This window comes from Pteropus medius, unplaced genomic scaffold (assembly GCF_902729225.1).
Source record: "Pteropus medius unplaced genomic scaffold, Ma_sr-lr_union100, whole genome shotgun sequence".
Lineage (NCBI taxonomy): Eukaryota > Metazoa > Chordata > Mammalia > Chiroptera > Pteropodidae > Pteropus > Pteropus medius.
In genome coordinates this window covers 5,340,174-5,365,336 of record NW_024355008.1, presented here as the reverse complement: position 1 = coordinate 5,365,336, position 25,163 = coordinate 5,340,174, and the positions used below count along the sequence as shown (strand labels likewise).

Sequence of the window (25,163 nt, the reverse complement as noted above, 5' to 3'; positions counted from 1 at the left end):
CAAGTTGGAGATCAATTGTGTTAAATCTACGTTTGTAACTTGATCTCCATACTGTTTTCATTATTAGTTAAGAAAGTGGGCAACACTGTATCATTGGAAAACCATGTTGTCTGTGGGCAACACTGGATCATTGAAAACCATGTTGATTAACTGGAGGATAGAGATGAGAATGGTGATTGATAGATGTGCCTAACCGGTATTCACAGACAATGCCAAGTTCCATTTAGTAATAGAGAGCTGGGAATTCCAGATTCTTGTTCCTGAATAAAATTCCTGACTCTGAATGTGAAATACATTTATGTTATTATCTATGTTTCTCTGTTGCTATGTACAGGCAAACCTCTCTGAAGAGTATATTAGAGTAGGTCCAAATTGATCTGCACATTCAAGCACATAGCCATTTACAGTCCATATCTGTTAGCTGAAGAATGCACTGGAGGTTTCCTACAATGCTTTCTTAGGTAGGACTATCCTTTGAAATTTTCTTTCAAAATAGTCTTGTTGGTTAATTATGTTCTTTTAAGGAGATTTTAGATCTAGGATGGCAGAACTCTTCAAATCCATTATGTATCCCTTTTCCCCTCTATCCTAGCACAGCCAACCTGGCTTCTCTGATTCTAGTCCCAGGTGTAGCAACATAAATCTCTGACTGGAGTTTGTCTTCACAGTGGAAAATGAGTGAAGCATGAAAAGAAATATGAAGTTTATTTTCTTAAGTGCCTCCCCAGAGAAGATATGCTCAAATCTTCACTTCCTTCTGAGCTATCCCAACTCTTTGAACTTCTGCAAAAAAGGAAACTGTATATATTGTTGGGGGAAAGTGAGACTAGAGGAGAAGGGGAATGAAAATATCAGAGATCAGCAGATCTTGAGAATGAGGCCTTCTGCATTTTTAAGGATGGTGGTTTATTTTCTCTGTTAATTTCTTGCTTGGATTTGGGAGAAAAGTATTGGTAAATAATAACATTAATCAGAAGTGGTTTTTCATTCAGCAGTTTGGGAAAGAGCAAAGAGATTAAAAGCTATGTTACCTTACATTTGCATACACGAGATCAGTCATTCTAAAATGAAGCGGAATTAGATGTGCACTTGGAATAAGAAATGAGGCCAAGGCAGACCATGTAGGAACAGAGTGTCCTGGCCAGGTCAGTTTATTTCTACAAGTTCTCATTTCTTATCTGTAAAAACGTACTAACGGGAACTTTCAGGGTTCTTATCTTTAAAATTCTACAGTTTTAAATAGGAACTGCTTATATTTCTTCTATTCCTGGAGTTGATAAATGTTTCTTCAGAATAGATGTTTTCTTGCATGTTTTTGCTGAGGGCTGAGGGGCCCACTCTAAAGCTGAGTACATGCATAAGCTTCAGGTGGTTTGTGGAGCCAGAAAATTTTGCACAAATTTAGTGGATATGTGCTTTTATATATTTTCTGAGGCATCACAGGATTTTTTTTTTTTTTAATCAGATTCTCATAGGAGTTTGCAATCTCCAACAATTGCCACAAGGAAAGGAAATGTAAGAAGGAATGTATTTATGCAGGTCCTGAGAGAAACTTGCATATGGCTGGAGGGGACTATAGGAGTTGCATTCTTCCTACCTCCTTTCTGGGAAGTGATAGTATTTAAAATTTGGAGTTATGTGAGATATTATGATTTTAATGAAATTTAAATATCACATTCAAAGAAAACATACAAAAATAAAACAAAGCCCACAATGATAGGGTATTATTAAAGAGACACTGAAAGAGCTCCCAATGGCCAAAGTTAGAACCATTTAAACAACAAAATAAAGTAATATTGGATTATAATCCAAAGAATAAGATAAATATGCAGAAGTCCCATACAGGCTAAATAAATAATCGAATAAATAAATAAATTGGAGAGACTAGACAAATTTCCACATGTAGAAGAATTCCAAATAATTTATGTAGCTACTTAGGTCTCGAGGAGGTAAAAAAATATCTCACTGTGATTCCTTAAGACTTGACTATGCATAGTGACCTTATTACAGAGTGCAGTAATCATGGAAAGGTCCGGGGAAAAGTGACTTTATAGTGGAGAAACCCTGACAAATACCATCTCCAGTCAGAAGATCAAGGTGAATATCGACAATTACAAGTCACATTGATAGTATGTACCCTTGATATGATGTGATGAGAAGGTCAATTTATCTCTGTGATCTTCTTCCCAACCATATATTATTCTTATCTAATCATGAGAAAACATCAGACTAATCCCAATGAAAAATATTCTACAAAATATCTAACTAGTAGTCTTCAAAAATGTCAAGATCTTAAAAAGCATGGAAAGTCTGAGAAAGTATCACAGCCAAGAGAAGCCTAAAGAGACATGACCATTAAATGTAATGCAGTATCTTGGAAGAGAAAAAGGACACTAGGACAAAATTCAGATAATCAAAATAAAGTATGGAATTTACTTAAAAAAATGGTGGAGAGAGAAAAAAAATGGCATAGATGGTAGAGGCTCTGTTCATCCCTCTGGTGACCAAATCAAAGTAGTGACAGAAACTAGCAGCAGCAAGAAAAAATTGCCTAGGATCTAAATAAACAAGCCATACAACTACGGATAAATCCAAGAAAGCACCCTGCAATGGCAGAAGGTAGGACGGGGCGAGGACGTGGGGCTGCCCTGTCCTGAGTGGCTGAGTAAGACTGAGGCAGCAGCAGCAGCAAAGGCAGATGCCTCTTAAAGGGGCCACGTCTGTGAGCAGATTTTCATGGTGATGGACCTGCTCGCTCTGAGCACCAGTGCCAATTCAGCTGCACACAGAGGGCACGAGGGACTTAGAAGGAGATGTTGTGGGAGTGAGGGCTGAGGCGAGACTTGCTCGGTACAGATGTACCAGGGGTATCCATTGTTCCTGTTGAGTCCTCCCACCTAACAGTGCACCGGACACAGGGCTGCCATAGCTGTGATGTCATCAACCTGGATAACGGAGGTTGCTCTGCCCAGGGGATTCCCTGAAATTCTGCCTTCCCCAGCTTGAGGCCCCACCCAAGCCACATCCTGGTGTATCCTTAGCGAGTCATGTGCTCCTTGTTGACACTCACACTGGTGGAGGCAGCTGACCTCGGTTTCTGGTGTGGCCTTTTGAAGCAACTATAAGCACAGCATCCGTGGATTGCCTGTTGAATCTTAACAGGTGGCCCCAGAGGGGTAGAGGCTTGGGCTAAATTTGGCCTGCAGCTGAACCCCTCTCAGGACTGTGCCAATGGACACCTACTTCACAAATCCACACTAATAAGACTGGGAGACTTAGGAGCTTTGCTTAGTACATAGAAACAGACATGGAAAAGCAGCCAAATGGGAAGACAAAGAAGCACAAACTATATGACAGAACAGAACAGAGATCCAGATGTAATAGAGTCAAGAAATCTAACAGGCGCAAAGTTTAAAACATTGGCTATAAAGATGCTCAATGAACTTTTGGGAAGTGTAGATAAATTCAGTGAGAACTTCAACAAAGAGATAAAAAACATAAAAATGGAAGTAGAAATTATAAAAAGGAACCAGTCTGAAATGAAGAACACATTATCTGAGATGAGAAGTATATTAAATGGAATAAACGAAGGAATAAGTAAAGTGAATAAAGAAGAGGATCAAATGCCCTATCTAGAGAACAGGACAGCCAATCAGAACACTCAGTCAGAATGGCAAGAAAAAAGATGCCGAGACTATAAAAATAATTTAAGGAGGATATGAGACACTATTAAGGCTCCAAATATTTGCTTGAGGGCATAACAGAAGAAAATCAAGATGTTGAACAGCTGTTTGAACAAATAATGATGGAAAACTTCCCTCACCTGGTGAAGGAAATGGACATAAAACCCCAGGAAGCTCAGAGAATTCCCAAAATCAGGGATCCAAAGAGGCCCACACCAAGACACATCATAATTAAAATGCCAAAGGTTAAATACAAAGAAAAAATATTAAAAGCAGCAAGAGAAAAACAGATAATTACTTATAAGGGAACACCCATAAGAATGGCAGCTGATTTCTCATAAGAGACTATGCAAGACAGAAGGGCCTGGCAAAAAATATTTAACAGAATGAAGACCCAGAATATACAACCAAGAATAATTTATCCAACAAAGCTATCATTTAGAGTTGAAGGGCAGATAAAGAGCTTCCCAGACAAAAATAAGCTAAAAATAAGCCAGTATTACAGGAAATGTTGGAGGGACTTCTTTAAGAAGAAAAATCCTATCAAAAACAGGAATAAAGAATGGTAACAACTACATTCTTATCAATAAATACCTTAAATGGAAAAGAATTAAGTGCTCCAACCCAAAGATAGAGTGGCTGAAAGGATAAGAATACAAAACCTCTGCATATGAAAAGGAAGGGGATGGGAAAAGATATTGTTTTGATGGACCTAGAAGGTATTTAAGTCAGACAGAGAAAGATAAACCCTATATGATTTCATTTATATGAGGAATCTAAGGAATAAAAAGAACAAACTAATCAAAAACAGACTCACAAATATAGTGGACAATTTGGTGATGGGCAGAGGGGAAGAGGGTTTGGGGGCCTGAGAGAATAGGGTGAAAGTTTAAAGAAGTACAAATGAGTAACTGATAGATGGTCATGGGGATGGGGAGCACAGCATAGGGAATGTAATTAGCATTAATACATTGGCTAGGTAGAGGGTCGGGGGAGTGAGGGAGAAATTGGGGAGATTATTTTATGAACTATATAAATGTCTAACCAATGTACGGTATATTTGAAACTAATTAAAATTTAAAAAAATGGTGGAGTATTTGTATATGTGTGTAAACATATCCTCAAAATTACAATGAAATGTATTATGAATGAGATCTTGCACAATTATTAAGAGAAGACTTTAGAGATTGATTTACAGGGTTCAAATCCAGGCTCTGCCAATAATTATAAGCTGTGTAGCTTTCAGTAGTTATTTAAAATCTCTGATCCTCATTTTCCTTAACTCTAAAATTAATACACATAAATCTCTAGGCCAGTTTCTGGCCCACAAAAACATAATTATTATTAATTGGAAAAATGAAATAATATAGAAATAGAAGCTTACATACTAGCCTATATAGGTATACTTGTGTTTAATAATAATGGTTATTACTGACATTTATATAGTGTTTTATAGTTTATAAACTGATAGAATGTACATGAATCTATTGGAGCTTCACATCACTATGAGCTTTTTTGATATACTATGATCCTCATTTTATAGATGGGGAAACCAGTTTAAAAATTTTATTAAAGATCATAGATAAATGACAGAGCTAGGATTCAACATGTATTCTGATTTCAAAGCCCATAACATTTCAATAGTATAAGACTGCCTTATAGGCAGTTTCTACCTGCAAACTCTTCAGAAATTTTACATTAAAAAAATAAAAGTTCCAAAGATATTGCTCTAAAGTTTTGTTCTCAACATTTTATTACATTATTTCTCATAGAACCCTTAAGGAGATAGAAGAATCAACACTGACTTCTATACTTTGCAAATGAAAAGGTAAGGCTCTCAGATTTTTCTTCTTTTCACATTAGATATTTGCTACAAACTGAGAGAAAATCTACTTTCAAGCACTAACTTTTATTATGGTCCAATATGCAATTGATCTGTGTTAAGATGTGGACAACGCAATAATGACTACAGTAAGAGTTTGGCTATGTATTCTCTATGCCTTCATCAAAATCTAAATTAGGTGATATACTCCTAACATATGCATTTAATGCTTGAAAGTTAATATATCATAACAGGATTATATTTTTTACAATTAAATATTAAAGAAAACATAATCATGATTTTTTTTTGTTTTACAAAAGACCAACAAATCCAATAGTACACAGATTAGCTTTATACAATGAATTAATTTGTTGCATAAATTTGAATTTTCTGGAATTATATACATGCATTTGCATACATGTATAATTTCAATAAAAAATATATATGCATGTATATAACTTGTGTATGTATGGCACTGTCAGACCATATATGAGGGTACTATGTAGAACCGTAATCCTGTAGTCATGTGAATATGATTGATTTGTACATAGTGGAAGGGGGAAGATGGAAGCCCAAGATTACAATAAATCATTGTAATTATTTATTATTGTTTAACAAATTACCCCCAAACTTAATGACTTAATTATTTATTATTGTTTAACAAATTACCCCAAAACTTAATGACTTAAAACAATAAACATCTCACAGTTTCTGTGGATAAGGGATCTGGGTGCCTCTGGCTCAAGTTGTTTCAGGAGATTACCAAACTCTGTAAAGATGTCATTGTTAATGCATTGCCTTCAACCTCTAGTGTGAAATTCTAATTAAACAAGTAGGAAAATGAAAGGCCCAAGTTAGAAGCTTTAGGTCAAAAATCAGATTTAAGAGCGAGTAATTTACAGGCACTGGCAGCAACAATAAATTCAGTTTACTAAATACTTACCTTACCTTTTCACCCAGCTTTTATTATCGACTCAGATATATCACTACTTGTCTTTTTCCCAAAGCATTATAGACTTTTGATTCCTTTATAGATTACATAATATCTTGTAAATTCGTTCTTTACTATGTGTTTATTCTCTCCTATTTTTATTTAACAGATATGTATTGAGGACTTACTATGTGCCAAGCATTGTGCCACATGTGGAAAATGTTAAGATGAAAAAGATATGGGTTGTGTCTTTAAGGAGTTCAGGCTAAGGAATTTAAGAAAAACAAAGGTTAACTGTTGTAACATGCTTTAATGGGCAATAGCTAAAGTGCTAGCATTAAGAGCATAATCTTTGCAAAGTATAAGTAGAATACCACAAATTGATGTTAATATCTATCTAATTTTCCTCTTTATTATTGTACTCCTTGTTCTTAAACTCTGTACATTTACATGTACCAGATACTTTTTAACCATTAGTATTTTCTGGCATATTTTCTATATTCTAACATTGTTTCATTTGTTCTGTAGCTAATAAAGAAAGAAAATAATACATGCCACATGACGCCACACTTTCTATACTGTTTGGATGAAATGTTACAACTCTGCGATCAGCAGGATTTTGCTTCTCTTTCTGTGGCAAATAATAAATCTCAGGGGGCAAACATCTGGCTGGCAGCTTGGGGCAGAGAGGATATAGGATTTTTGTCGCCTAGGAAATGAAGGAGAGGGAGGTGGGCATTTAAGAAAGAAAGGCCTCTCTCTGAACCCAAACATGTCCTACGGGTTTGCAGAATAGTCAGAATCCTGTGAGGATCAAGGTTTAATGTAGCAAAGGAAGGCAGAACTGTTTTTCTATATATATGCCAATTCTTTATTTTTTTTCTCGATGTCGTTTTCTTTGCCACTCTCTTGCTTGTCCTTGGCTAATAGCTAGTGCCATGAGCACTTACACGATGCCAGGCACTGGTCTAAATGCTTTGCTTAGCATTGTCTCATGGGGAAGGTACTGAAATTATCTTTATTTTATCAAAGGAGAAAGTAAGTGAGTATAGGCTTAACTGTTGTATATTTAATAAATAATGTGGCAATCTGGCTCTGGTGGACTGCCTCTTAATAATTTTATTTTCTGAATATTTCTCCACTCTTTTCCTAAAATTCCTTACCATCTCTTTATTGAAACTGAGAATTAGAATTGCCCCCAGTATCCATAGTTACTAAATTACCTGCTCATTTTGATAATTTAGTTTTTTTCAAGAGTAATTGTGATTAACTTATAAAGCAAGAGAAGGAAACAAAAATCACCTATAACCTTTCCATCCAAAAGTAAACACTGTTAGCAACTTTGGTATATATCGAACACATATAAACACAATTAGCTGACATCCACTGAGCCTTCTAATATGGCCAGTCTTACAGGTAATAAAATTTTGTTAGATTTTTCTTTCAAGTTTCAAGTCACAGATACACAGGCTAATTCAATTGATGATATTTTCTTGAATGAGTAGTGTAGAACATCCCGAGTGGATAGATCTCTCATGCCAGATTACCTTCAATAGTGTAATAGTGGAGTTGCTCAAATAGTCTTCTTTCAAGCCTGTTGATCCAGCATAATTGTTAGCAATATTCTTTTTCACTATCAAATTTTTCCCAGTCTAGATGATAAATCATATGGTTATCTTGTTCATAGGCCACTGGCTAGCCAGACGAAGACTGTTTAAGTTAGTCAGTAATAGATCCAGGAGATGGAAAAATAAAAGTAAAACTTTTATATTAAGATTCTCGTAATTAGGTTGATAAAAAAGAGAAAATTAATTTAAAAAATTTTACCTGAATAACAAGATTGGTAGAATAGCATTAACCATTATTTAGAGAGAGCATAGCAACAGGATATGAAAAGGTACTTCCTTTTCAAGTATACTGGGATCTTTTCACAAGGATCACGTACTGGAATGAAAATGTACCCAAGCAATTTTTAAAAGCTGATATTCTATTGACATAAAGCTGATTATATTTTATGCTATAATACATTAAAAATAGAAGCAAATAATGAGAATGGAATTAAAATGTGCCAAAGGCATGAAAACTTAAAAAAAAAAAGTGTTCTTGAAAAGTGCCTAAGTTAGGGAAGGAATGCAGACTGTAATACGAAGGAAACGAAATGAAAATATAAATACAGCATGTAAAAAAGTATGGAATTCTGCCAAAATCGCACTTATGAGAAAATTTATCACTCAAAATACCTCTGTTTGTATGGTAGAAAAGGGAAAAAATAATGAACTAAGCTTCTACCTAAAGTATTTAGAAAAGAATAAAGCAACATGTCAAGAAAATTTTAAAAAAGGAAATAATACAAAGTAGAAATATGTAGGAACAATAATAGAAAAGGGATCTAATTCACAATAAAGCAAACATTAAATTCTTAGGAAAGAATTTAAGAGCTGAAAATGATGCATAAAATCACCAAGAGTTATTGGGAGAATACTGAAATAAATGAAGAGGCAAACTATATTTCTGAATATGAAAACAATAATATTTCTAAATATGTCAGATGTTTCCACCTTTCAGTACAGCTCTGTATAGTCTTAATGAAAGAATCAAAATGATTTACTTTATATTGCAAGCTGACAAAAAAAATTCTAAGAATGTATATGAGAGCATAAATAGGTCAAAATATCAAAAAGTTTTTTGTAAAAGAGAGTTGAGAATTTTAACTCCCATTTATTAAAGTCAAGAGTAAATGATAAAAAAAATAGCATGATTTCCTTTTTTTGTGGAAATAAAATAAACTTCAGATATATTAAAAATTTAAATGTAAAAACATGTTAAAAAAAGAGAAAATAACAACTATTTACTAGAAATTTGGAATGGTTATTTTTTAAGCAGAGAAGTTATAGAAAATATCAAAATAAAGAAAAGCTACAGATTATACTATAATTTTTAGCTTCTATCCAAAGTAAAGATTGCAATGAAATTAAAAGTAAAAATGCAGAATCTGTTTCAGGAAAAAAGTGAAAATATTTTACATCAGCACTATATCAAGTCTTTGTTTAAAATTTAAAAAATTATAGCAAATAGAGGATATTATGAAATAGTTACTTAGTTCAATAGATATTTATTGAACATCTACGTTCTCACAATACTTATAAAAACATTATCACTACGCTCAAGGAGCTTTCATCTGCTTACCATGTAAACATATGGCAAAGAAATGCAAATTAGAACACTATTAAACCATTTTATACTTACTTAACTGATATAATTAAAGCTAAATATACACTCTTACTATAGATGATGTTTTTAAAAATGAATTCATTCACAGTACAGGTATCAATTCTAAAATCTATGTACATTTTTGTACTTTAAAAATTTTACCATAATCCACATTAACTATTGAAATATTCAGAAATTTATATTAATGAAAAAGAGAACATCACTTATAACATCCAGAAATTACTATAGTTAATATTTACTGTATGTTCTCACCTTTTTTGCATGCATATATTTAATTATATAGAATAAGTATTTTTGATATTAATAGTATACTTCCAAATTATAATTTTCACTTATTTCATCAAATTCTTTGGCAAACACATACCATAATGTTTTTGACTAATCCCTTTTTGTTGGCCTGATGGTTCCAGTTTTTTACTATCATCTAATTCATTCAGTAAATACTGCATTAATTAATGTCTTAGGTTCTGTGGATAGAGTGATGAACAGAGCAGATAGGTGTCTTTCCCCAGGGGTCATTTATTTTGGATTGCTGTGTTGACCATGCTGTTGGCCTTGGGCTTCAATTTGATGAAGCATGCCAACACAGAGACCACATCCTATTGCTGTAGTATTCTAATTTCTGAAGGAGCTCCTGCAACCATCTCCCACACCACACTGTTAGACAACAAAGCTCATGCTCCCTAGCTGCTCCCTCCTACACACCTCCCTACAGACTAAGAGAAAAATATCTGACTCCACGTTAGAGCCACTTTTCCTTTTACTTCAGCCTAGGGATGAATTCTATAAATTCGAATTGCTTGTGATCTTCGAGAGACTGTTAAGACCAAATTCATCATGCCTAACTTCTTTTTCCACTTGGTCATCACCCCAAATGTGATTTTTTGCAGGTATCAAACTGATTCCTATATGTATTTCTCAAATGCTCAGTCACGCCTTTCTCTTAACAACCTTCTACCTCTCTGCATTCTACTAAACTTTCTCACAGTGACCTATGAAATTATCTCTGTATTACAAGCATTCCTAAGTCTTTATTTCCTCTAAGGAAATCACTACTAAACTCGTACAGGCTGCTCATTTTCTCAACTACCTTAAGATTGGATAAAGAATTAGTGTTTGTAGGGTTATTGTATATTGTATATTATTGTACATTATTTTACATTTTCATTTACCTTTATTCCCCTTGGCAGTGGTTCTAATTTGTTTCATTTGCATATTTGTATTTGTAATTGTTCCTCCAAAAATATGCCTTTTGAGTGTATTGATTTTTAGTACACTAAAAGATATTAAAAGTAGTATCAATAAGATGGTAGCATAAGAAGTCCTGGCTATTGTCCTTCACATAAATACATATTAAAAAAGGATATTTGAGCTGAAATTCCTTTCTGAGAATTCCATATACCAGTAAAAAAGTTGCAACACCCAAGCATGACAAGCATACACACAAAAAAAACCCCCACTTTTTGAAAAATATTTTTTTATCTTTCAATTACAGTTGGCATACAATATTATATTAGTTTCAGGTATAAAACATGGTGATTAGACATTTGTATAAATTACAAAGTGATTATCTCAATAAATCTAGTACATATCTGATATAACTAATACAGTTATTATGATATTATTGACTGTATTACTTATACTATTCACTCCCATGACTATTTGTAATTATCAATTTGTACTTTTTAATCTGTACCCCTTTCTCACCCCCTACTCCCCCCACCACAATCTGGCAACCATCAAAATGTCTTCCACATTTATGAGTTTGTTTCTGTTTTGTTTGTTTATTTTGTTCTTTAGATTCCATATATAAGTGAAATCATATGGCATTTGTCTTTCTCTGTGTGACTTACTCCACTCAGCACAATACATTCTAGGTCCATTTATGTTATTGCTGATGGCAAAATTTTATTCTTTTTAATGGCTGAGTAAAATTCCATTCTCTATATGTACCACCTTATCTTTATCTATTCATCTATTGAGATGTCTCCTTCAGGAGGAAGAGAGATAAGTGGAGCTTGATCCTAACATTTTATTATTTTAGTGTATTGATCTAGGGGAAAGGTAGCTCTGAGCAGTCAACACAGTTCTGCAAGATAGAGAAAAGGCACACAACACAGAACTTTCTCCTTAAAAAGGAGGGAAAAGACATGGAGCCTATACCTAATATTCTGGCACTTTTGGAATCGCAGAAAATATTTACAAATCATATATATGATCAGAACTTAATATCTAACATATTTAAATAACTCATGAAATTCAATAGTAAAAAAATCCCGAAGCAATTCAATTAATAAATGAGCAGGGGAACTAAATAGACATTTTTCTAAAGACGATACACAAATAAATAACAGGTATATGAAGGTGCACTCAGTATCACTAATCATCAGGAAAATGCAAATCAAAACCACAATTAGATATCACCTCATACCTCTTAAAACGGCTACTATCAAAAAGTCAAGAGATGACAAGTGTTAGTAAGGATGTGGAGAAAGGGAATTCTTGTACACTGTTGATGAGAATGTAAATTGGTGCACTCAATATATATATAAAAAATAACAGTATAGAGTTTCTTCAAAAAATTTAAAACAGAACAATCATATGATCCAGCAATTCCACTTCTGGGTATATATCCAAAGGAAATAAAAGCACTATCTCTAAAAAAATACCTGCACCCCCATATTCATTGCAGCATTGTTTTCAACAGCCAGGACATGGAAACACCCTAGGTATCATCAAAGGATGTTGCCTATATCTACATAATGAAATATTTGTCATAAAAAGAAGGAAATTCTGCCATTTGTGACAGCATTGATGGACTTTGAGGGCATTATGTAAGTGAAATATGACAAAAGAAGACAAATACTGTATGATCTCACTTTTATGTAGAATCTGAAAATAATCTACTCATAGATACAGAGAACAGATTAGTGGGTGCCAGAGGAAGCAGATAGAGAATGGATAACATGTAAGAAGGTGGCCAAAGGTACAAACTTACAGCTATAAAAGAAACAAATTCTGCAGATATAAGTACAGCATGGTGACTAAAGTTAACAATATTATATCATGTATTTAAAAGAAACAGTGAGGTCAACTGGCAAATTTCCTTGCAGACAATCTTTGAGGGAGGACTATAGGCTACACCATCTTATTCACAACTATTCTAGCATTTATAAAAATGCTTTAGCAAAATATTTGAATTACTATCACCTGAAAAACTTTTCTACAGCAGTGCTTCAGGCCGATTTCTAGCAGAATTGGCATTCCTGCTTGTCAGGAAGATCTTTTTTAATCTACATTGAGACTGGAGATAGGATGTTGGATACTGGTTAATTCAATTATCCTCTTGTTGATCAGCTTTGGCAAAACACACTTTAATAATAAGAAATACAGATTTTTATGTTAGCTTGCATATGACTTTCTAGTCTCTGCATATTTATATGTAGGGATCTCAGAGGCCCAGGGTAAGAATGTGTGCCTGCCTGTGTACACCCAAATGGCAGACATTCTCTATGTGTCTGTGAATCCTGTTCCTTTCCCTTCTGTCTCCTAGCGTTAAGCCACCCAATGTTCTAGTTTCTAGATTTTCTCTCCTGTAACCATTCAGTCCAAACAGCACAAGTATAATAATGCTTCTTATAATTAAATGTGCATGTAAACCTTTTGCGATCTTGCTAAAATGCAGATTGGATACAGCATGTCTAGGGGGCAAACTGAGTTTTTGTCTTCTTAATGAACACCCAGATGACATCTCTTGCTCATGGTCTATACACTACACTTTGAGCAGCAAAGTTCTATAGTGGGAGTCCACAGACCTTCTGTAAAGGTCCAGATAGTAAAATTTTAGGGCCATAGGATCTCCGTCCAACTAATCAGTTTTGCTATTATAGTATGAAAGTAGTTAGACAACATGTACATTAATGGTTATGGCTTAGTTCCAATAAAACTATATTTATGTACCCTGAAATTTTAATTTCATAGAATATTCATGTATTAGGAAATTTTATTCTTTTTTTGATTTTTCCCTACCAATTGAAGGTTTGGAAACCATTCTTATAGAAGGGCTATACAAAAACAGGTAGAAGGTTGGATTTGACCAGTATGCCATAGTTTGTCCACCTCTGTTCTAAAACACAAATTTTGGAGGCACAAATCCAAGTGTGGGTTGTTGATCAGCCATTTACTAACTTTCACTCAACCTACTCACCTGACCTCTAAAAATCAAAACAAAACACGACCCTCAAAACCCCTAAAAAAACAGACAGAAAACAATTAATAAAATATAAATAGTACGTCCCTTCCTATCAAAAACTGCTCTAAACGTAATTTGATTAAATTCTCCAATTAAAAGACATAGAGTGGATGAATGGATAATAAAACAAGACCCAACTATATGATATGTAGAAGAGGTTCATTTTAGATTTATGGACAGACTGAAAGTAAAGGATAAAAGCAGATATTCCATGCAACGATTAAAGAAAGAGAGTAGAGGTTGTTATACTTATATCAGATAAGATACGATTTAAAAAAAAAAAAAACCTGTTACAAGGTATAAAGGAGAACATAATATAGTGATAAAGACTCAATTAATCAGGAAGATATAACATATATATATCTAACATCAGGGCACCTAAATATATAAAGAAAATGTTAACAGAACTTAATGAAGCAATAGATAGCAATACAATAATAGTAGGAGACTTCAGTACTCCACTTTCAACAATAGATAAAACATCCAGACATAAAGTTGTTACAGAAACAGAAGATTTTAACAATACTGTAGACTAAATAGACCTAACAAACCTATGAGCAAACTGAACGCAATAGCACATTAAAAGGATCATACATCATGATAAGTGGAATTTGTTCTTAGGATAAAAGGATAGTTCAACACATGCAAATCAATAAATGTGACAGAGTATATTAATAGAATGAAAAATAAAAATCACATGGTCATCTCGATAGATCCAAAAGCTCTTCACAAAATTCAACACCAATTCAAATAAAAAGTCTCAACAAAGTTGATATCGAAGGAATATTCCTCAACATAATAAAGGTCATATATAACAAGCCCACAGCTAACATCACACTCAACAGTTGACAACTGAGAACGTTTCCACTAAAATCAGAAACAAAACAAGGATGTCCACTCTCACTACTTTAATTCAATGTAGTACTGGACACTGTAGCTAAAGCAATTAGGCAGGAAAAAGAAATAAAATTCATTCAATTGGAAAGAAAGAAGTAATATTATCTCTATATGTAGATGATGTGATTTTATGTGAAGAATATCTTATAGACTCCACACACATACACAAAATTGTAAGAACAAATAAATCAATTCAGTAAAGTTGCAGGATGCAAAATCAACATAAAAAATCAGTTCGTTTCTATACACTAACAATGAACCACATGAAAAAGAAATTAAGAAATAATCTCATTTACATAGCATCAAAAGAATAAAATAATGTAGAACATATTTAATAAAAGATTGAAAGATTTCACTGAGAATTACAAAACATATCTAAAATAAAGAAAATATATAGTAGTATAGACATTTTAACAATATCAAGTCTTCCAACCATAAACACAGAATATTCTGTGTTTATGGTTGGAAGACTTGATATTGTTAAAATGTGTTTATGGTTGGAAGACTTGATATTGTTAAAATGTCTATATTACCCAAAGCACTTAATAGATTTAATGCCAGCCCTTTGAAATCCTTAATGACAATTTTTGCAGTAATAGAAAAAATAGTCCTAAAAATCATATGGAACACAAAAAACCTGAAATAGGCAAAAAAGTTGTGAGAAAGGAGAATGAAACTGGAGGCATCATATTTCTGATTCCAAATACATTATAACTCTACAGTAAGTAAAATAGTATGATACTGGCATAAATACAGACATATAGACCAGATGACCAAAGTGAGAGCCTAGAAATAAACTCATGCACAAATGGTTGACTGATCTTTGACAAGCATGCCAAGAATACACATGAGGAAAAGATAGTTTCTTCAACAAATAATACCGAGAAAACTGTATTTTCACATTTGGAAAATGGAATTAGATTCCTAACTTACACTTCACACAAACATCAACTAAAAAGGGATTATGGACTTAAACATAGACCTATAATTGTAAAATTTCTAGAATTAAACATAGGAGAAAAGCTTCTTGACATTGGTCTTGGCAATGACTTTTTTCAATATAACGGGAAAAGTACAGGCAACGAAATCAAAAGTAGCCAAGTGGGACTACATCTAACTATAAATTCTCTGTACAGAAAAGGAAACAGTCAATAGAATGACTGTCATCCTATGGAATGGGAGAACATAGCTGCAAATCATCTATCTGATAAAGGGTTAATTTCCAAAATATATGTGGAACTCATACAACTCAAAAGTGAAAAATCAAATATCCCAATTAAAAAAAATGAGCAAAGGACTCAAAAAGACATTTCTCCAAAGATACTCAAATGACCAAAAGGTACATAAAAAATACTCAACATTATTAATTATGAGGAAATTCAAACCAAGACTACAAAGAAATATCACCTCACACCTGTTAAGATGGCTATTATTAGAAAAAAAAGATGTATTGGTGAGGATGTGGAGAAACTGGAACTCTTGTACATTGCTGTTGGGAGTATAAAATGGTGCAGCATTTATGAAGAACAGTATAGATGTTCCTCATTATTCATGGACTCTGTATTTGCAAATTCTCCTACTTGCTAACACCCAAATTAATATTTATGGCACTCTTACAGCCATCTGTGGACGTGTATGTGTAGAGTAGTGAAAAATTTGAATAGCCTGATGCTTATTTTTCTAGCTGAGATTGAATAATAGGATATTTCTACCTTCTTGTTTAAACTCACATACTGTAAACAAGTGTCTATTTTGTGTTTTTTAGTGCCATGTTTTTAACATTTTTTGTGCTATATGTTGGTGATTTTGCTATTTAAAATTATCCCCAAGTGCTGGGCAGAAGTGCTGTGTAATGTTCCCAGGTGCAGGAAGATTGAGATATACCTTATGAAGATAGTACGTATTTTCAGCTTCTTTCTGGCATGAGTTATAGTGCTGCTGTGGATTTGATGCTAATGAATCACCAATATATATTAAATAAGATGTCTTTCAATGGAAACACACATAAAACAAGATTATATATTTATTCGTTATTAAACAAATTATTTTATGGCTAGAGGCTTTAGGAACCTAATACTGTTTTTTGCCTAAGTTAATGATTCAGGATTCACTAGTGCAGTGTTCAGGGTGAATTTATTGAAGATAATTACCAAGACCAGTGAAAATCTGCTGTGATATACATATATATCATATGTATAATAATATGTATATGAAAGATTGACTAAATTGTATTTGTGAGAAAAGCAAATACAATCAATCCTTTCTTTTTATTTCTATTAAATGTATCAATTTCTACCAATGTTGTTTATATATTTGCACATATTTGTATAACTATGAAGAGAAGCATTAACAAATATGCTTAATATCATTTGCCTTTGAGCAATGCAAATGGAGTAGGTGAAAAAAGTTTAACTTTTTAAAAAAATATACTTTTCTGTAAATTTTCTTTTACTTTATTTTTACTTTTTCACATTTAACTTTTATTTTAAAATAAAGAAAAATAGAAAACATTCTTGCCCAAGGTTAGAGAACTAATAACTAAAAGCAATGTGATTATTTTCTTTTAGTCATAAATTTATGATTTCTATTTCAGGGTTCCTTTTACTACACCATGTTATCATTAACATTAATACATGTGTGAATTGTATGGATATATAAATAAAATGAACAAAAAATAATGTTATCCTCTAATGTTTGATAGATGATCTGTAGATGTGCCTATAAAAGGGAATTTTGTGAGTCATAAGTAGAGTTATACAGTCATTCATTATTTTTTCCTTTTAAAGTTAAATGTAAAATAATAGTATATTATAATAGTATACTGAGGAAAATCTGAGGGAGTAATGTAGTATCACTACATAGATTTCAAAAAATTTCTTGTCCTTTTGTATGATGCCCTGGACTAATCAATATAATAATTTATAATGGCTACCTGTTTCTTAGTACTTGTTGCATACTTACTAAGTCAGTTACTTAGCATATATAATTCCATACTTCAAATGCCAATGTAAGCCTCATTTTCCTCTGATTCTTCTTTATTTATTAATGGAGGAGACCCCTTCATGTTTAGTGCCTCAGAGGAAATATGAAGAAGGAAAGAAGGTAAAAATAGTCTGCACACTTCTTAAATTTTTATGTTCAATAAGCCAAAGCCTTGAGAAAGATTTAGATACTTTTCTTCCTGTCTAAGTCAAGTGGTTTGTGGTGTGCCAGATCAGACACTGTTAATTCTCCCCAATATCTCTTTTTCCCTTCTTCTAGAGCAATAGTTCAATTTTTAATTCTAGATACTTCTGCCCAGAAAAATAACTTCATTTCCTTGCTTTCTTTGCAAATTAGATGTGGATATGGAAATAAATTGTGTCTGAGGTAATCTAAGTAGAGTGTCATATACCAGATTTAGGCACTTCTCTTCAAAGTAGGTCTATGTGCACACTTTGCCTCTATTTACTTTGCCTCTTCTGTCTTCCTGACACTCAGAATGTAGCCATGATGGCTGAAGCCAGTGCAACCAACTCGGACCATGAGTTGATCCTCTAAATGGTAGCCATGCATGACAGAACGATATGATAGAAAGATTTGGTGTAGCAGATATACCTTTATCACTCTTGGACAGCCTACTCTGACTTTTGAATGAGACTCACAGCTTACCCTATTCCTAATGAATATATCAGTATGTCGAGGAGGAGGGTCATTGGAAAATAAGCAAGGGAAGCAGGAACTTCTCATGCATATCACAAAGATATTCTCAACAACTAGGAAGTCAAGAAGGAACATAAGGAACCTGCTCTCTTTCTAAGCCAGCCAAGAATGACTACATGGTGAAACATATGAGCATGGAACCTGGGCACACTCACAATAGATTTCTGCACTTGGACAAGGAACAAGGAAACACTATGAATTCTATCTGCCCTATATATGGTTAAATATTTTTTAAAAATTTAAATCATAGTTTGTGTTGGGTAAATTTTTTTCTCTTTTAACATAATAACATCTGCCTAGTGCCACCAACCTGCTGGGTGTTTTGCATAAGTTATTTATTCTAATATTTATAAGAACCTTATAAGATAGGAATTATTATTGGCAAAGAATAATATTTATAAAGAAAATTGAGAGTTAAAGATTTTAAGTAACTTGCTCAAGTTACTTTGCATAACTAGAAAAATTATAAGCAAGCTAGCTTTTAAACAGGATTATCTATCTCATTTCAACCATCTGCTGTATATGAAAACAAGTGAAAACATGAATGAAAACAAACTTATTTATGACATGTTAGAAATCATTAAAGAATAATACTAACAAAATTCTAAATAATTGAATCTTGAATACCTGATTGTGAAATGCTATATCATTTATATATATATATATATATATATATATGTAATATACATAAATATAATTGAATCACATACTTAAAGAAATTATAAAGAAAAAAAGTATTTTAATATTTTACATGCACTTTAGCACTTTGAAGTGCAACTCTTGTTCAGTAGATCTGACAGTCTACTACCATTAGTACCAGGGGAAATAATGCTATATATGGTATTTAGCCAGATACCTGGTAGGAATATCTTTCATAACGTGACAATATGTAGAAAGAATAAATATGTTATATCTTGATGTTTTTCTAAATTTAAAAAATCTGACTAGGTCCCCCAGTTTTTCTGTGTTAGCAGGAAATAAAATCTGTCATGCCTGTTAAAGGCTACTGTTCTTTTTCTAGGATAGTCAAAGGTTCTGAGAGATTTGCCTGGTCCAGAAAATGTGGTAAAAGATTTCTAATATTTTGTATATCTTGATTGCCCTCATTGCCCATACTGGTATGGTCCATTCTAGGGAAGCAATTCTGCTCCCACTCAGCCAAGCTTAGGCACAATTATTTTTTATTCCCAGCTAACAAAGCTATTCTACTTAGTGTAGATACTCCCAATGTTTGACCCAAGTGCCAACACATTCCTCACAGACCTCATTATGTAGCAACAATCCTATCTCCAACTTTTAACCAGGGTCAATTGCTTCTGCTAATATGATAACTCCTTTCTTTGATTACTGGTCTACTAGAATAAGGGTCTCAAGCTGGTAGCAGCTACTTTTTTTGTGTGTGTGTGCTGTATGATCTGTACCTTCTGGTAGAAGCATCATTCCTCTGGAAACCAGGGCTTCTATCTTTAAAGTGCCCCAAATTTGAAAGGATGGGAAGCATAAATTCCAAATAGATTGTTGGAATTGAAGATGAATAACATTCTCCATCCTGTTTCATGGGCCTATGTATTCTATCCAGTGGGGAAACTGTACCATACAGTAGCCATTGGGTTATGCATCTGAAGGATATTTCCCTATCATTTTAGGGTGTTATCTCCAAGTTGATATCTCACCTACGACACTAAAAATCTATTTTGTCAGTTTCTCTGATCAGCCACTTAGGAATGGTATTTGATATGTAGTCCCTTCAGATGCCATTTCCTGTAATCCACTTATTCCCAATATTCCCATCATGCTCCAGTCAAGTAATGAGACACAGCCCGTAAATCTGTAAATACTTACCATGGGACAATTTCCTTTTTACAAAAAGTAGCTTATCAGGTATACAGTCTGAAACTCTGTATGTGTGGGTCAGGGGCAGGGGGATTTCTCTGATTTGTCTTTCAGGGTTACCTCTTACTGAGTACAGTAGCAGTTGGTATTTAGCTTAGACTTAAAGGTCAAGCAGAATCATCCCATGAACCAAGCTTGAAACATCAAAATATAACATATTTATTCTTTCTACATATTGTCATGTTATGAAACATATTCTTACCAGATATCTGTCTAAATACCATATATAGCGTTATTTCCCCTGGTACTAATGGTAGTAGACTGTCAGATCTACTGAACAAGAATTGCACTTCAAAGTGCTAAAGTGCATGTAAAATATTAAAATACTTTTTCTTCTTTATAATTTCTTTAAGTATGTGATTCAATTATATTAAGTATGTGATTCAAGTATATTACACACATATATATAAATGATATATCATTTCATAATCCTCCTCTGATAGGTGAACATGGGGAACCCTGTGTGAGGTGAGGAGCTAAGATAGAAACATAAATGTAAAAGTGGTAGGTGACATGGGGATCTGGGCCATTTATTTGCGCAGCTAATTTGTGCCCTCTAGACCTGCTCAAGTACAATTCTAAATGCACTACTTCTATTTTAGAATTGATTTCTGTTGTGCTTATCCCCATTTGTGACTTTGCGCAATTGTGAACATTCGGTTTATAATGGACTCTAGTGTGAGGATTTCATCAACTAAAAGCATGCCAATTTTGATTTCACATTCAGATATTGGAAAGCAATTATAAGTCTGTGTAAAAGAGACTTGGATCAGGACTCTAGATATTACATAACCTACATATACCCTTACCCTAATTAGTGGGTTATGATGGGGCTTTGAATATTCAACAACTGTCTACAGGTAGATTCCATAGGGAAATTTAGCATTCTTCTTTATTCAGTTATATTTATTGAATAAAGAGTAAGAGAGCCCCTTGGGGAAAGTCTGAGGAGTGTATTTGGCTTGTCCTCAGATGCTCCCCTTTAAGATTATAAGGTGATCGGTGTGGTTCCAGGACTTAGACACAGACATTGCATTGTCAGCATATGTGTCTTTCTTTACATCAGTAAAGAAATTTTCCTCAGAAGTCCCAAGAGGACTTTCTCTCTCTTTTTTTTTTTTTGGCCAAAATTACATCAAATATCCTTGGTCATTGAAAGAGAAATGGAGATTTCAAGATTGGCTTAGTCCTATCAAGATTTATCCCTGGAGTTGGGAAGAGGACCACTTTCCCCTGGATTTTAAAAGATGAAAAAAAAAAGAGAAAAAAGGAAACAAAGCATTTTATCAACTCGGTCTAACTTTATTCAAGTCTTCTCAAATATTACTTTTAAAACAGCACCATACATCACCAGAAAGTTTTTATATCAATATACAACTTGGAATAAAATCACAAGACTTTTCTACCCTCTTATGCATCAGTATATGCTAGAATGCAGGATAATGGATATTTCTGTGAAATAAAACAAAAATAAACCTGACCATTTTTAATGTTTGTTAATATGAAAACTTTTATATATTTAATGGAAAGTTTATTATAATAAGCTTTACTTACACTTTTTCCACCAAGTGAGGCAATCCAGTTAGAAAAGTTAATTTATCTGAGTGGATCTGTTAGCATCGTCTGATAGCAAAACAAGTGATTATAAATTTCTCAGCATGTACTATCATTAACACCCTTTCCACATACCCATATATACACACTCTATTGTGGGAAAGCAACTTTTCTGTAGGAGACTTAGCTGACCTGAATGTGAATTTGTTTCATACGGACTTAGGAGCTAAGAGGAAACAATAATAAAATGACTCAGCATCCTTAATTCTGACTGGGTGGCTGTAGAGCTATCAGGCATCCGGAAGCCCAAGTTGCTTTCAGCCTCCTTAAGGTGGAAATAACTCTTGTGTTGTTATTATATTATTTAGCTTAAACCAGGTGCTAAGCACATGAATTTGTCAGAGAAGACTGCCACCAGAGATTAAATAATATTATATTTTAGAAATAATATGTTGTGCCTTTGTGAATAGCACAGAGTCTGATGACTAGGTCTTTGTAAACATTTTATAAAGACATAAATAAATCATTTGTGACTTCAAATTGCAACCATTTTGAGAAACCTGAAAGCTGTTTCAGAAAGGAAGTGCCAAATTTATTGAGAGTACAAAAGGAAACACTTGTCTGTTGAACATGTTTCACAGAACTGTATAGTTACTTGTCTCTCCAGGTATAAAATAATAGCCTGATGCTTTATTTTGATGGCTGGCTTATCTATGGAGCTAATAGAAAATCAAGTAAAGCTTTATGAAACTGAAATTTTTTTAAATGTTCTTTTACCAGACGACTAATAATAAACAAACAAACAAACCAAAGTGATTTGAGAACTGCAGATAGTAGTCAGCTATTTTCCTTCTTGCTGCAGGGTTTAAAAACAAAGTACATTTTTATAGATTTCATTTGCATTATACAAAAGTGATATATTATTATTAGACAAGCAAATAAATTGTTACATATATCACATGTGGGGCAAGCCTCTGCTTTTTCTCTTGTATGTATCCATATCTTGAATAAAATCTGGTAGCAAATTAGGTGTTGGCCCCAAAGTATCTGTATTACTTCAGGCTGCATCAACAAAATAATATCTTCCTAGGTTTGTTCCATGAATATTTATTCAGATTATTATTTGTAGATTGATGACTTGCTGAACTGAAACTGGGATGGCTGTCCAAGATTTATTCTACTTTGTTTTCTTCATAAACTGTGGTCTCTGTGGCTTGAGAGTGAAGGATATTTTTCTCTGACTCAATATTGCAATATCTTTTCTATTTTTTTATTGCCAGATTAAAGAAGTTTAAATTGATTTGTCAATAGAGCTACTATTCAACTAAATTTCTGTAACACCCTATTTTGTTTTCCCCTGTGAGAAGGAAAAGAAAGGTGGTGAGAAGATCATAAGCAAATTGGTTATTTTAAAAAATAAATGCCCAGCTCTATTATCTGTGAGTAGGCCATATTGGTACCAATTAGCATCTATTGCCATGGGCCTTCTGAGAGAGAATAGAAAAAATTAGCATATGGTTTCTTTATGCATTATTACTGTGGTACATCAGTATTAAAATCAAAATGAAATGGAGAGTTTCAGTGGGGTTAACCCCCAAGACAAGAGAGTGAAGCAGTGAAAACCAAAGAGTTAATTAAGGGAAAGCTAATCTTTTTTTTTTTCAGTTTCAGTTTTTTCTGCTTCTCAAATCTAGTCTTAGGTGACCAAGATATCTTCTTTTTGTAAATGGCAGCAGTATTAGTCTAGAAGAGCAGATGGGCAGCTCAGTTTGAACAAAATGTCAAGCTAACTGTGGAACTTGACCCCATTATCTTTGATGGTAACTGGTCTTAGGCACAGCTGCTACAATTATTCAGCTAAAGTTAGACCAGGATCTCTTCTGGATTGCAATTTTTGCAGTCAAATTTAAAAACTAAGAAAGATAATGATAGAAAATTCACTTTGACTTAAAGTCTACTTGGCATGAAGCTCTAAACTGATCCTCTATCTGCTTTGCAGATACCTATGAATACCTTCCCGCAAAGTTCTTACATTTCCTTAAACCTTATGTCCAGACAACCATCATTTTTCACCACTAATTAACTTTCCTTTCCAATTTCTACATTTGTGCCAACTACATTATTCTTCTTCCAATTTACTACATGAATTCTTTTGGTGTTATTCCCTCTTTCACTTGCTATATGCTTATTTTCCAAAACCTTGGACAATCAACCTTTATAAGAACTCTTAGATTTATACCTTCCTCTCCGTTCTCACTATTAGTACTAAAATATAGAGCTTCCAGCTCGCAGATACCAACCTCTTCTACCTGGTCTTTGTCTGATCCTTTTTTGTTTTATTACATTTTCTCATGAAATAGATACGATGCTAATATTTGATGAAGTCAAAAGCCTGGACAGCAAGAGATACTCTATGGGTTTTGTTGTGATCGTATGGTGACGTTGTGATTATTATTGGTGATTATATGATGACAAAAGGCAAATTAGGTAACCCTATTTTAAATAGATTTTTTAAAATCTATTACATAAGGTTAATTATCTACCTCAGATTGCTACTGTAAAGATTTTAAAGAGACTTATTCAAAATATCTCTCATATGAGAAGCACTACATATGTTTGCTATTTATGTGTGTGTATGTGGATGTCTGTGTGTGATCCAAAAGAAACCAATTCTACTTTTATGCTAACTGATTGAAAGTCTAGTAATTGTCTGCCAACTATTGGATACAAATTCCTTAGTCTGGTTGTACAGACCTGTTGTATCATCTTTCCTTGACTATTATTAATCTTCTCCTTTAGCTAAAGGTAAACATTCAGTTATAGTCTCTCCTGTTTTCTAGAAAACCAATATCCAGTTCCAACTTTGTGAATGTTATCCCTTGTTTAGAAATTCAACCCCCTTCTTTTATATCTGGCGTTTGCCTCAACTACTTCATACAATCCTCTTGGAAGAATCCACCTCATGGTGGTTTTTATATCATTCCACAACTTTTTTTTCTTAATTAAACACACAACTTGTGCTCTGATACCTTCTGCTGATTTAGGTATTTGTGATAGTATCGCTCCCTAGTTTTTGCATTTATGTGTCTTTTCATATAGATTATAAGTTCCCTGAGAGTAGGAAGCATGCCTTCCACCTTCTTTTGTAAATCCATAGTGCCTAGAATAGTGAAGTAGACAGTTAGTGTTTAAAAAACA

The 25,163-nt window shown here is 33.5% G+C and overlaps 1 long non-coding RNA gene across 1 annotated transcript in view; it reads left to right on the top strand.

Moving 5' to 3' along the window:
* Nucleotides 1-5,455: 5,455 nt before the first annotated feature.
* LOC120598106 (uncharacterized) overlaps nucleotides 5,456-25,163 on the top strand; it is a 78,456-nt gene continuing 58,748 nt past the window's right edge. Inside the window, exon 1 of the long non-coding RNA XR_005651505.1 lies at nucleotides 5,456-5,511. This is a non-coding gene — a long non-coding RNA (uncharacterized LOC120598106). The remainder of the gene's footprint in view (nucleotides 5,512-25,163) is intronic.